Source organism: Eschrichtius robustus, chromosome 9 (genome assembly GCF_028021215.1).
Source record: "Eschrichtius robustus isolate mEscRob2 chromosome 9, mEscRob2.pri, whole genome shotgun sequence".
In the NCBI taxonomy this organism is placed as follows: Eukaryota; Metazoa; Chordata; class Mammalia; order Artiodactyla; family Eschrichtiidae; genus Eschrichtius; species Eschrichtius robustus.
In genome coordinates, this window is record NC_090832.1 from 31,807,481 (window position 1) to 31,821,963 (window position 14,483).

Here is a 14,483-nt window from a genome sequence, read left to right on the forward strand (position 1 = left end):
TAGATTCTTCACCCAGAAAGAGAATAAAGAGTGAGAGAAAAGGTCCCAGGCAGAACCTCAAAGAATGTAGATGTATAAACACTGGGCAAACAGAGAGACGCACTCAGAGAAAATTTAGAAGGAGTTCCCAGACAGGTGAGAGGACAGCCGAGGGTCAGTTGTGTCAAACACGCCACTGGATGGAGGTGAGGACCCAAAACTTGCCATTGGATTTGTCTAGAAAGAGCAGTTGCTATGGAAAGGCAAGAGGCATACCCCAGACTTTGGTGGGCAGAGAAATGGCAGAGAGGTGAGGGAGTGGGGAGAGAAATAGACACAACGTTTACAAATGCTTGATTTGGAAGGGAAAGGTAGAAATAGCCAGGCAGCTGCAGGGAAACCTAAGACTAAGCAACAGTTTCATTCTTTTGTTCTTTGTCTTTTACTAAAGGAACTCTGTGAGCAAGTTTAGATAATGAGGATGAGCCAGCAAAGAGAGAAACTGAAGATACAGGGGTCAGTGAGGCTGACTGATGGAGGATGGCTGCCACAGAGGCAGGAGGGAAAATCCAGAGCAAGGAGAAAACAAGATCATTTATTGAAAGTGAAGAAGGATGCCACAGAATAGGTGGTTTGAGTAGTCATTATAGACAATGGCAAAGAGAAAAATAACTAGGGCAGTCCAGAATTGCCAGGCAGAACTAAGGGTCCAGCTGAAGATCTGTGAGTTGCGTGATTTTCTCCACCAGTGTGAACAGTTTAAGTAGAAAACTAAACACAACATTTCAGTAGTGAGGAGTTGCAATAACTCAATAGTTCAGCTGAGAGAAGTGGTATCTAAAGTCTTTGGTATAAAGGATACATTCTTATCCTTCCACCTCTGTGAATATTTTTCACTTCTTGAATCAAAGTAGAGTCCCAAAGACTACAATTGTGGACCACAGCAACTTAGCCTCTCATAGACGTGTCTTCACTCAGTTTCAATTAAATTTTCTGGCCTTTCCAAGCTATCCAGAGAGAGGTCCATATGGCGTTGTTCTGGGTTCCTGTTGTAACTTAAAGGGAAATTTTCACAATGTCGGGAGCACTTGATGTCCTGCAAATGAAGGAGGAATCCACTTAGGTAGCACCAACCTTGACTTCCAAATGGAACAGTACATCTGCAAAAGGAAAAAATGATAGCATCTATATTACACATCTGAAGAGATCCTGGGAGAAGCTTCTGCTGGCAACTCGTGCCGCTGTTGCCCATTGAAACCGGCTAACATCAGTGTCATATCCTCCAGGAATACCAGCCAGCAGACTGTGCTGAAGTTGGCTGCTGCCACTGCTACTACTCCTATTGCTGGCTGCTTCACTCCTGGAACCTTCACCAGCCAGATCCCAGCAGGCTTACGGGAGCCAAGATTTCCGCTGGTTACTGATCCCAGGGCTGCCCACCAGCCTCTCATGCAGGCGCTTATGTTGACCCGCCTACAGTTGCTCTGTGTAACATAGACTCTCCTCCATGCTATGCAAACCTTGCCACCCAGTACAACAACAGGGAGGGGTGGTGGATGGCAGCCAGGGAAGTTCTGCGCATGCGTGGTGCCACCTCCCGTGAACACTCATGGGAGGTCATGCCTGATCTCTACTTCTACAGAGATCCTAAAGAGATTGCAATAGAATAGTAAGCCACTGATTAAAAGGCTGTGACCAAGGAGGAATTTCAGGGTCAATGGACTGCTCCAGCTCCCTAATTTACTGCTACACAACCTAAGGTTGCAGACTGGTCTGAAGGCGTGCATGTGCCCCCTGTGCCTATCCAGCAGCTCCCTGCTGAAGGCTGGCGCGTTCAACCTGCCACTGAAGACTGGTCTGCCGTTCTTACTGCTCAGGCCACTGGGTAGGTAGGAACAACCACTGAATGGTCTTAAGCTGTTCTACCACAGACTCTTTTTTTCTTTCCCCGGCACTATAGTTTATTTTTGTAGATACTGATATTTCCTTCATTTACAGTTTATCCCAGAAGCTGCCGTGGTAAGTACAAGTATTAGATTGTTTCTGTTCATAATTCCTTCATTAAGAATAAACACAAATCAATCTGACAAAATGAGTTCTTTACCTGGGAATTTGGACTCAAGAACAGGAGAGTCACATAATCTTTCCCCAGGCTTCCACAGACTCTTAAACAGGAAATGAAAATAAGGTTGACAAAAAATAAAGTTTCCAAAAAGAAATTTCTGATTTCTTCTAATCTATCGATTGAAGCCCAACTTCACTGGAAGCTGTAGAAAAGACCCTACCTTGATCCTAAGCTGTGTTAAACCCAAAATTCAAGTGAGTCTGAGGATGTCTGAGACACTAGCCTGATGGGGGAGACTCTAAAAGTACCTTTACATGAGGGTGAGAGGAGCAAGATGGGAAAGACATCTTAAGAGACAAGAGACTCAACGTATTGACATCTTCAATGTTGATACAACCAAATCTCGCCAATTAGTATTTCACCAAACTCACTGTGAGGCAATGGACACAAGGTATCAGCATCATTGGTATGAAGAGTTACAATCTGAGGGCTTGCTTATTTGGAGGCAAGCATTGTTCCAGGTCCTTGTCCTACGTTGTCTCATTTAATGCAGCAAACTTCTGAAGGGGTATTACTATTGTTTCTCTTTAATAGCTGAAGAAACAGGCTTGAGATACTAAGTGGCTTTCCTGAGATCACACAGCCGGTTGTTAGTAGCACCAAGCTCCACACTGGTGAAGCCAAAACTATCCTAGACACCTCTCTAATGATAGGAGTATCATCAGCCCACAAAGTCAGGTATACAAGAAACTTTTGAAAATTTCTTTAACTCAATTTAATTTCTATCTGAAGCCTCATCTTGAAACTTCTACTACTATTCACCTGGGCCATTTCAAGATTTCACCACTCTCATTCTACTCTGAGTTAATGACAATGTTTGGGAGCTGATGTGGCATCAAGGCATTGGGTGCACCCTGAATTTTAGCAATCTGCCCACAGTAAATACTACTAACACAGCCATTGTTCCATTCAGTGTGGCCCTTGGACCATGGGCCAAAACTTGTCAAGTACAGCAAATCGGTTTCTTTTGTGATTTTTTTTTTAACATCTTTATTGGAGTATAATTGCTTTACAATGGTGTGTTAGTTTCTGCTTTATAACAAAGTGAATCAGTTACACATATATATATATTCCCATGTCTCTTCCCTCTTGCGTCTCCCTCCCTCCCACCCTCCCTATCCCACCCCTCTAGGTGGTCACAAAGCACCTAGCTGATCTCCCTGTGCTATGCAGCTGCTTCCCACTAGCTCTTTTGTGCTTTTTAAATGTAGAATTAGATTGCCTTTGGGCAGGGCACACACTCTAGAGTTTTGTACACGCCCCATTAGTCTCCCATTCACACCACTTCCAACCTCACATGTATGTTACCCACCAGGAACATGGATACATTGAGTTTATGAGCCTGGTTAGAGAACCCACAAAGCCTTGGTCTCCATGGTCTTGTTTGCCTTAGTCCCTTCTGCTCTTGAGACCCAAGATCTTCTCTGCTAGCACGACCAGGAAGTAGGGCATGAACTTGCCCATCTCTTTCTCCACAGCCCTGGGCTCTGGGGACTATTTCTCATCTTGTGGAATCCTTTACCCACCATGCTTATTAAGGTCACTTTCTCTGGGCCCACAAATTTTCTCCTCCCTCCAGGGCTTAGGATTTGGAAAATAAAAGCCAGAATTTCCAAGTTTATCCTGCCCTTTCCTCTCTGGAGGTAGGGGTGGGGGCAGGGAGGGGGGAACTTAGGAACTGTTTCAACAAAGAAAATACAGGGAGGGAAAAAATACAATAATAGAGGATAAAATAATACCAAAATGATATCTTGCCACTTTAAGTATTTTAGAAGAAAAATGCCACTTGACTGTAGGGAACAAAAAGTATAGAATAAAGGTCTTTGGACGATTTGGGTGAGAGTTCCACTAACTTATCTTCTGGCACCAACCCAGAAACCACACAGACGGGGAAAATACGCAAAATACAGCGCAGTGCATTTAATATCCAAGAAAGTTAGAAGCTGAAAAAGCTGTGCTTTCACATAAGAGCAATTGTACAAGCCTCTTCTCAGCATGTATTTGGGAGCCTTCTGAGAGCATGGTGAAGTGCTTTCTGGTGGTATGAGTTCACAGAGCACTGACACCATCTCATTCCTTGTCCCATTTCTAATATGTGCTGGTTGACACCATCAGGACTCTCATAAGTGGCGTCATCTTCTTTTTAAATCACAGAACAGTTTTCTGTGTCCTCTTTGCTTTTCTATTTCTCCCAAGATGGCAGCTGGAAAAAAAAGAATATTAAAAAATGATGAAGGACCAAGTACAGGGAGAATGTAGCGCGGCATTTGTGGGGTTTTGTCTACTTTTATCTAAGTGTAGCTCTTCAAGGAGGCGTCTCATGAGTCTGTCGGTTATCAAGTCGTTTATATGAGATGTTTTCTCCTGAAAAAAAAGTGATAATTGCTATTTCTCTTGCAGTCTGGCAGTCTCTAAAAGCCCAGATTAACTTTCACCTCGAGACAATATTATTTGTACCAAGTCATACATGAAAATATATTTCAGGCCTATAGACTGGGTTCAGAAGTACAGAATGTGGAGATTTAAGAAGCTCCCTGAGCAGCTGAGTGTGCAGGTTGGGACAGGTAGAGGTATGGCAGGTAAAAGGAGCGGCAGAGAGATAGTGAGGGTCTGTGTGGGCAGGCTGAGTTTAGCATCCCGGAAATGCAGCCTAGGGACCTAAAAGAATATGGAAGAATTGAACATTGCGACTGTCTTAGGCAACAAATGGTAGATGATACTGGAGGCAGGACCGACCCTGAGAAATGGAAGACCTAGACATTAGCCACAGGTTTGAGGGGCCTAAGCAATGGTGAAAGCTAGTGGGCAACCAGACCTCACAAATGTTTGATTTAACCTCACACAGCCATTCTGGGTAAGTATTTTCCCTGTGTGCTGAAATGAGGGAACTAAATGTCAAAGGGAGTTAAATGAATTGCCTGGTCGTATATTTAGTGAAGTGATTCAGACCAGATTTCACCCCAACTCCTTTCAAGTCCACTCAAAAGCCTGAACATTTTCTAACTTCACCAAAACTGACAGGGTACAGACCTGAGGTCCTCTCAGGCAGCATCTTGTCCCAGCAGTTCTGGAGCCTGCAGTGTTTCTCAAAACATAATCTGTGAATAAGATCCCCACTCCAATAAGAATCACTCTAGCCACTTGTAAAAAATAGTAACTTCTGGGACTCTTCCCCAGATATTCTGATTCAGAAGGTCTGGAATGGATTTCAAGAATTTTAACTTTTAAGATTAAGATATATATATATGTATATATATATATATATATATATATATATATATATATATATATATATATATATACATATATATATATATACACACATTATATATATATATACACACATTATATATATATTTATATATATATACATTATATATATATATTTATATACACACACACTTGAAGAGAGCAATATTCTTTCTAATGATACTGCTAAGCTTTGAGGTTGTGAGCTAGGTTGGCTGGGGTTCCTCTTGCCTACCATGTAGAAGGAGATTCTCTATAGAAGTTTACAAATCAGAGATAAGCTTTCAAGTTCCCTGGATGTAGTGATGTCTAAAGTCTACCTTGGATCTCCTAGTTTTTGAGCCCATGTTCCTTTTTTTCCCTTTCTTAAGCTAGTTTAAGTTGGGTCTCTGTCACTTGCAACAAGGTGGCCTTGCTAGAGTTTACGTGAAGGAAACCAGAAGGTTTACATGAGTGCAGTATGAGTCACCAATGTAATGGGACTTCTAAATTCACCAAGGTTATCCTTGGTTTCAGAGCAAAGGGTCTAAGTTACATGTTGTTTTTCTTGTACTTCTTAATCCTCACGCTGTCCTTGGCTGATCCTGTCCACTTCTGTGCCTTCAGTTACAATGATTCAGAAACCAGTATATCCATCTACATCGCTCATCTGTGGTTTTGATCTTCTTTGGTTGTGATTCAAAGTCTGCTGGACATTTCCACTTGGGTGTCCCCGGGCCCACAAATCCAACAGGTACAAACATGCATTAATGATCTTTTCCCCCCAGATATGATTCATCTCTTGTTCTTGTCTCTGTGAAAAGCATAGCCATTCTCCCAAGTCCAAAGCCAGAAGCCTGGGCACTCTACTTAACACCTCCCTTCCCACCACCATCCCTACCTTTCTACTACTACATCAAGTTGGTTCTGCCATCTAAACTCCAAACATACATCTAAATACCCAAATACAGCTTACAAAGCTATTCGTAATTTGGCTATTGCTTACCTAGATTGTTCCATTTTTGTCCTCCTCTGCTTTTGGATTTTATGTGCTAGCCACTTTAAACTTTTTCAGTACCTTGAAGCACCATCCCATACTCTCTTTTGCCTCTGGGCCTTCCTATAAGTTGATCAAGTTGTCTGGAAGTCTCTTCCCTCACCTCTCTCTCTGCCCGTGAACTCCTATTCAGTCTGTAAGACTCAACTGAGATGTCACGTTTGGAAAGACTTGCCTCTGACCGTGAGTATGGCTTAGGTTCCCCTATTGTAAGTTCTCACAGTGTCCCAATAATTCCTCGTTGTAGCAATATTCAGTATGTTTAGCTTACTTTTCAATTTTTTAAGAGATAGAAAATTTACATAAGTGGAGAGAAATAATATGTCACGGATGGAAAATTAAATCATTTCTTCTCAAATTAATTTTTAAGCTTAACCCAGTATAATCATCCACGGTTGGATTTTTTAATTGATAAAATTATCCTAAAATTCATCTGGAAGTATAATTGAATGAAAAATAGCTTAAAATTTTCAAAAGAAAAAAGAAAAAAAGAAAAAGAAATAACGGGAAATTGACCTTATCAGTTATCAAAACCTGTTAAAGATATAAATGTTAGAATGCTGCTTAAAATTATTCAACGGCTTTTTATTTCATTAATAAAATTTCTTAACAGGGGCCTACCTGAGTTGCATTTATTTGGTGGGACCTAATTTCTATCCAGACTCCTACCTACAAGGCTGTCTAGGAAGTATAGTGTTAGCTTTCCAAGCTAGGGAGAAAAGGAAGATGAAGTAGAAGGAGGGGGGAATGGAGGTTGAGTTCTAATCATCCATATCCGCCCCAAGAATTCTGCTCCTGGTTCTGAGTTTGTTCCTGGTCCTTGTCTCAAGACTTGGAATTATTTTATTGACTTTGTGTAGCTATCTTTTTGGGAGGAGGGTCTTCTCCATGCACTTCTCCCATTTCCAAACGTAAGCTTCATAAGGCCAAGAATTATGTCTGTACTGTTCATTATTATATCCACAGAGATAATGAATAAATACCTGTTTGATTAAAATGTAAATAAAAGAGGCCTCACTGAGCCTTGAACTATTAGACCCACTGCTTAAGGTAGTGATGCATTCTGAAGACTACAGTTTAAGAGAAACAAAAACAAGCTAGACTGAATTACAAGAGGTTGGCATTGATGATGAGAAGCTACAGGTACCTTGTCATATAAGGAATGGGAAAGGAAATATTTTAGCTGAAGACAGAAACTCAAGAAAAATGGGAGTGCTGACTTCAACAATTTGAAAGTCTATCACATGGAAAAAGGAATAGACTGATTTTGTTGTTTCAGGGAATAAGACTAGAACCAATGGATGGACGTTATAGGGAATCAGAATTCAACTCAGTGTCAGGAAGAATTGCCGCCTAACGTATTCACCAGGAGATGGTGAGTGTCTTTCCACGGGAAATGGTCCTACTCAGGGATGTGGTTCCTTTATCACTGGGTCTGGGCGGTGGTGGACTGAATGACTTCTGAAGCCTCTAGGATCTAAAAATAGACATATATCTTCCAAATTCTTATTGAAATGCCTGATTATGCAAGTTGTTAATGTTTCACTTCTTTAGGACTAAAACAAGTCATTCATAGCCTTAGACCATGACAAAGCCTTCAAAGAATTCCAAGCCACAGCATGGCTGAACTGTAGATCTGGAAATACACCAGGCTATTGTCACCCTTCACCTTCCAGTCATCCTACACCGAGTAGGTTTATCATTCCGCACTTCACACGGCTCTTCACACAGTATTAGCAAGGCAATTTCAGTTATACTCATTGGCTATTCACCCCCATACTCTCTTGGGGGGAGGCTGATATTATTCTCCTCACCTTAAAAGCAAGCAGAAGCACAGACACTTGAAGTACTTTTCACAAGGTCACTGGAAATTAGATGAAGGCCCCAGCAGCTGAGCCTGGTGCTTAATTCCCTGAGTCACACAACCCCTCACTGCTGCTCTGCAGGAGGCCTGGGCTGAGAGTCTCAGGAAAACATGGCAGTGGCTTTAGTTCTGGTTTTCTGCTCATGCTTTTTTTTTGACTATTCAAAGATCATCCGCTGTTTTTATTTATTTATTTTTTATTTTATTATTATTTTTAAACATCTTTATTGGAGTATAATTGCTTTACAATGGTGTGTTAGTTTCTGCTTTATAACAAGGTGAATCAGCTATACATATACATGTATCCCCATATCTCTTCCCTCTTGCGTCTCCCTCCCTCCCACCCTCCCTATCCCACGCCTCTAGGTGGTCACAAAGCACAAAGCTGATCTCCCTGTGCTATGCAGATGCTTCCCACTAGCTAGCTATTTTACATTTGGTAGTGTATATATGTCCATGCCACTCTCTCACTTGGTCCCAGCTTACACTTCCCCCTCCCCGTGTCCTCAAGTCCATTCTCTACGTCTGCGTCTTTATTCCTGTCCTGCCCCTAGGTTCTTCATGACCTTTTTTTTTTTTTTTTAGATTCCATATATATGTGTCAGCATACGGTATTTGTTTTTCTCTTTCTGACTACTTCACTCTGTATGACAGACTCTGGGTCCATCCACCTCACTACAAGTAACTCATCAGTTTCATTTCTTTTTATGGCTGAGTATTATTCCATGGTATATATGTGCCACATCTTCTTTATCCATTCATCTGTCAATGGACACTTAGGTTGCTTCCAAGTCCTGGCTATTGTAAATAGAGCTGCAATGAACATTGTGGTACATGACTCTTTTTGAATTATGGTTTTCTCAGGGTATATGTCCAGTAGTGGGATTGCAAGGTCATATGGTTGTTCTATTTTTAGTTTTTTAAGGAACCTCCATGCTGTTCTCCATAGTGGCTGTATCAATTTGCTCATGCTTTTGAATGGGTAAAGCAATAATTGTGCTTTTCCAAAACAAATTTATTTTTTCAGAAATAAAGAAACTCAGGAGCATAATTCTTTGACAGGATGCTTATTTTGCAATACAATGCCTGGATTCTGATTATTCTGTCTTGATCTAGAAGATTCCAGAGACATATACCTCGGCTAGTAAGGGTTTTAATAAATACTGCGTATACGTGGTATTTTAGTGGAGAAGTGATTCTTCATTCCTCCCAAGTACTGCTTTAACCATGATGGAACTGGATAGGGAATGTTTAACAGAAGGGTGCTTATCTGAAGGGACACTCAGTTTGTAGCTATATGTGTGCTTCCATCTGCCCATTCGTGAATTATTCAACCAACATGAAACAGCACTGTTTGAGGGTGGGTTCTTTTTTCAAACGGTGGAATTTAAATAAGCTCTATTCCCCGAAATAACTAAAAAAAAAACAAAAAAAACCCCTACATCAGCACCTCCAACACTCCAACACAGGCAAAGTTGGCCAAGGGCTGTATTTATCATCACCAGCTCTGCAGGATTTTTAAATTTTTCCAAGGAAACTGAAGGAAGCTGGTTTTCAAAGAAAAAGGACATTTTAAAAAATCCATTCAATTCTTAAATGTATTATCCAACAGTCATATCTTGATTTTGAAGTAATTCTCCTTGGAGGAAGATAAATAGTAGATTTGCTGCTTGTGGATGTTTAACTCTTTCTGACGAAGAGAATGACTCTAGAGAGAGTCCTGCATGGAGAGAGGATCAGGAAAGGAAAAGCTAGTACCAGACCTCTCCCTGCCTATAGGAGGCATTGCATGAGAGCAACCGCAACTGCGCCAGTAGGACTTGCCTTTCGGCTCGAAAATTATTTTTAAATGTTTTGGGGTTGAGTGTGTGTGTTACACAAAGGTGAAAACCTTTCTGGAATAACCCCAGTTTTAAAAATCAGAATGGCGTATGTCTTTAGAGCCGCATGAAATGCAATCCAAACAGTATCTGCTACTACCCTTCTCAAAGACTCAATGACACAATTTCATAAAGTGCAATATGTAACCGCTCAGAGTGTGGAAAACACCTTATAAGATTAAGAACATCAGAGTTCAGTCACAAGTACCCACATGTTGAAGGGTAATTTATTAAGATATTAATGTTGTGGGGTTTTTTGTTTGTTTTCTTTGTTACTTTTTTTTTTTTTAACATCTTTATTGGAGTATAATTGCTTTACAATGGTGTGTTAGTTTCTGCTTTATAACAAAGTGAATCAGCTATTTTGCTTGCTTTCTATTATACTTGTTTGCCTGTGGAAGAATGAGAAAGAATGAGGCATATTTGTCCTTCCTCCACAATCCCAGCCTTCGTGATGAGCAAGGATTGAAGTCCAGAAGATCTGTGGCTTTCTTTACTCCCAGCTCAGAATTAAAAGATTCTGAAAATGTCTGCCTTATTGGGGTGGTGGGTGAGGAATGGAGGTCTGTGTGTTTGGGAGTGGAGGTGCAGGGTAGCCTGAGCTGAAAGAGCTTGCTCGGACCAGGAAAGCAGATGGGGGCCTGAGGGAGGGACAGGGACCCTCCCCACCTGGGCAGGTGGCATTGGGCAGTGGGAGGACAGAGAGAGAACAGCTCTCACAACATTCTGGGGGGACGGCAGGACCCCTGGGGAGGCAACGCCTGTCTGGCGCAGCTAGACAGCCTAGACTCTGGGAAGGGAACGTCAATACTTGGCAAAGATCTCTCTGCCCCTGAGTTGATAAACCAATGGAACCAACTGTTCTCTGTGTGCTGCCACCACAATCAGCAGTGACCATGAAGACCAAAGACCAGAGGGCCCTTCACATTAGACCTGGCCTGAATAAGACTCCTTGGACCTTTGAATAACCCTGGTGAAACTGGGGGAAGAGAATCCAATAATGAATGAGATTGAATTTCCCACTATTACAGCAAGATGGAGATTTGGAAAATATTACATTTTATTTAAAGGATGAAAGAAAATGACACATTTTGCATCCTGAAATTGAAGTATTTGGTGGTATATATGTGTGTGTGTATATATTTACATATTTTTTTCTTCCAAATTATCAGGAAATCGCAAACCAAAAGTCAATTCTACTAATATCTCAATAGTTTGGAACTGTGAAGACATTTATCCATAGTAACAATGTTATACACAGAAAGTAGATCACCAGACTGACCTTCAAAGATTTAATTTAAAATTCAAGTCATTTAATTTCAAATGTTATGTATTTCAAATGGAAAATATTATCACAATATGGTAATTAAATAAAAGAGGGAAAAGTTGGGGGAAAATTTTGTTTATTCTTGATAGTGAATGCTGGCGCTTAAGGAAAAACAGATTGTTGGGAGTTAGGTTCTGTTCTGTCTAATTTGCTCAAGAAAGTAGGAACAACTTTCAGGTTAGATGGTTTGTGGCACTAGTCACCAGATGGTGACATTGACCCAACACTCCTTGGTTACTACTTCAGAAAGGTCTTGGAAACATCATCTGTGGGTAGTCTGGCGGAGCACCCGTCCCAGGGGAGAGGCAACCAACACCCGGTACCCTGCATAAGGCAAGGGTGACATGCACTCCTCTCAGGCACTTTGTATGAGCCTTTTTGCTCCATGAGCTGTTTGACCGTCAGAGTTTGCACACAGTGCTGCACTTTCATTTTGCCAAGCTTTCAGGAAAACTTTATACAAAGACGGTGTGGGCAGCCATTCTGCTGTGTGATTTGAGACACATTAGGCAAGACCCCTGCCAAAAAAATCCACCCTCACCAACCCTACAGAGTATAAGATACAGGTATTAATGTCTTCGGATCAGGGCCCCTAATAAAATGCACATATGTTCTGGGAAGGTAATCCCTTTTCTAAGAATGTGAATGAATGCCTTACTTTCACACAGAACGGAAATAAGAAAACATGCATTTGTTAGATGATTAAATATTGACAATGGATATATTATAGGAAACGTTTCCTTCTCAGAGTTAAAAATAGAACAAAACTGGGGCTTCCCTGGTGGCGCAGTGGTTGAGAATCTGCCTGCCAATGCAGGGGACACGGGTTCGAGCCCTGGTCTGGGAAGATCCCACATGCCACGGAGCAACTGGGCCCGTGAGCCACAACTACTGAGCCTGCGCGTCTGGAGCCCGTGCTCCGCAACAAGAGAGGCCGCGATAGTGAGAGGCCCGCGCTCCGCGATGAAGAGTGGCCCCCGCTCGCCGCAACTAGAGAAAGCCCTCGCACAGAAACGAAGACCCAACACAGCCAAAAATAAATAAATAAAATTTAAAAAAAAAATAGAACAAAACTGCAAATTACATTTCATGCAGACATCTTTTCCCATCTAAACAGTACCAGCCACTGAGGGGCACCTTCCTCATCTAGAGACACAGGTAGACTTCAAATGTTCCGGCACAGGGCCGAGCCTGCTGCTGCATCCTGGGGGTCACCAGTGGCCCCTTCTGCTGTCCGCCCCTGGAGATGGGGCATGCCACACCTGCAGGAGCAAAGATGGAGCTCTGTGGGAGACTGGGGGTGGAGAAAAGAGGAGATAAGGGGAAAATTCATATTTTTACAATTAAAAAATTCATATGAGACGATTACTCCAGCTTTACCCAGTGTCCAATTATTCTCACAACAGGATTCCTGTCTTCTTAAGTTATCTTATAGCTTAGACCATGTTAAATAATTATGCAGCTTTTATATGAACTAACATATTCACTGACCAATTTGAGATTGTATAAATAAGCCCTTATCTTCAACTATTACACATGGATTTACTTGCCTCAAATTTTGAAATAATTTTCCTAAAGTCTCTTTGGAGCTTCAAACAAATGATTAGACTTTCACTTCATTATTCTAAGTCTCACCAAAGAACTGAGACGGAAACCCAGATAGCAACTAGGAGGGCAGTAGCAGGAAGAGAGTGAATTCTGTGCGCTTAAGGAAGGGGGGTAGCAGAGGCCAGAGCTTATGTTAATGTCCTAGGACAGCCATAACAAAGTACAGCAAACTGGGGGGCTGAAAACAACAGACATTTGTTGTCTCACCTTTACGGAGGCTAGAAGTCTGAAATCAGGTGCTGGCAGGGCCTGATTTCCCTGTAGGGAAGGGTCCTTCCTTGCCTCTTCCTAGCTTATGGTAGTTGCCAGCAATCCTTGGCTTTCCTCAGCTTATCGATGCATCACTCCAATCCTCCATCTTCGCATGGCTGTCTTTCCTCTGTACTCGTCTGTCTCTGTGTTTAAATTTCCCCCTTTTATATAGACACTAGTCAGATTGAATTAGGGTTCCCTGATAATCTCATTTTAACTTGATTACCTCTGTAAAGCCCTGTTTCCAAATAAGATGACAGTCTGATACTGGGGGTTAGAACTTGTGATATATCTTTGGTGCAGTGGTGGGGGACCACAGTTCAACCCATAACATGGGTGTCAATGAGTACAAAACAAAAATCTGAGCTGCAAACAAAAATTATCAAGGACCAGCCACACTACTTCAACAAACACTAAGGGAAGAAAATGAAAGCAGAAAATTTCTGAATAAATATGGATGGCAAGGTTAAAACATGAAATACTTTTCTGAAAAGCTGCCAGTTGATTAATACAGTGTAGAATATGGAAGGGGTGCTGCTAAAAAGAAATAGGCTAACGAAAGGAAAGAAAGAGTAGGGGCAAAGGCAAAATTTGCCTGCTTCACACCTTTGCATGGGGCTGATTTGGGGTGATTATTTAGTAGGTATAGTGAAAAGTCAGTTTAAGTTACCCTCAGTTGATTAAATATCAAATTATACTTGTGCTATGTGCTTTAGATTGACACTTTATATTTCTTTTTGAAAGTAGGTTTTTGAAATACTGCTATCTAAATGGAAACCATAGACTTAGTAAGTTTAACTATGAATCTGAAACACCGAACTCAAATTTTAGCTTTATTATCTGTAGTGGACCCCTAAAAAGATATGTCCATGTCTTAACCCCCCGGAACCTATGAATGTTACCTTCCTGGAAAAAGAGTCTTTGCAGATGTAATTAAATTTAGGATTTTGAGATGAGGTAATCAGCCTGGTTTACCCAGGTGTCTCCTAAATCCAAAGACAAGTGTCCTTAGAAGAGAGAGACACACACAGAGGAGAAAATGACATGAAGATGGAGGCAAAGGTTGGAGTCAAAGAATGCCAACAGCCACCAGAAACTGGAAGAAGTGAAATAGGGATTTCTCCCCCAGCCCCCTTGAGCCCCAGAAGGAGTATGGCCCTGCT

At 41.5% G+C, this 14,483-nt stretch overlaps 1 pseudogene; it reads left to right on the plus strand.

Annotated features, from left to right (window-relative positions):
• The first annotated feature begins 1,054 nt into the window (after positions 1-1,054).
• On the plus strand, positions 1,055-1,895 carry LOC137769487 (small ribosomal subunit protein uS2-like; annotated as a pseudogene).
• Positions 1,896-14,483: the final 12,588 nt, after the last annotated feature.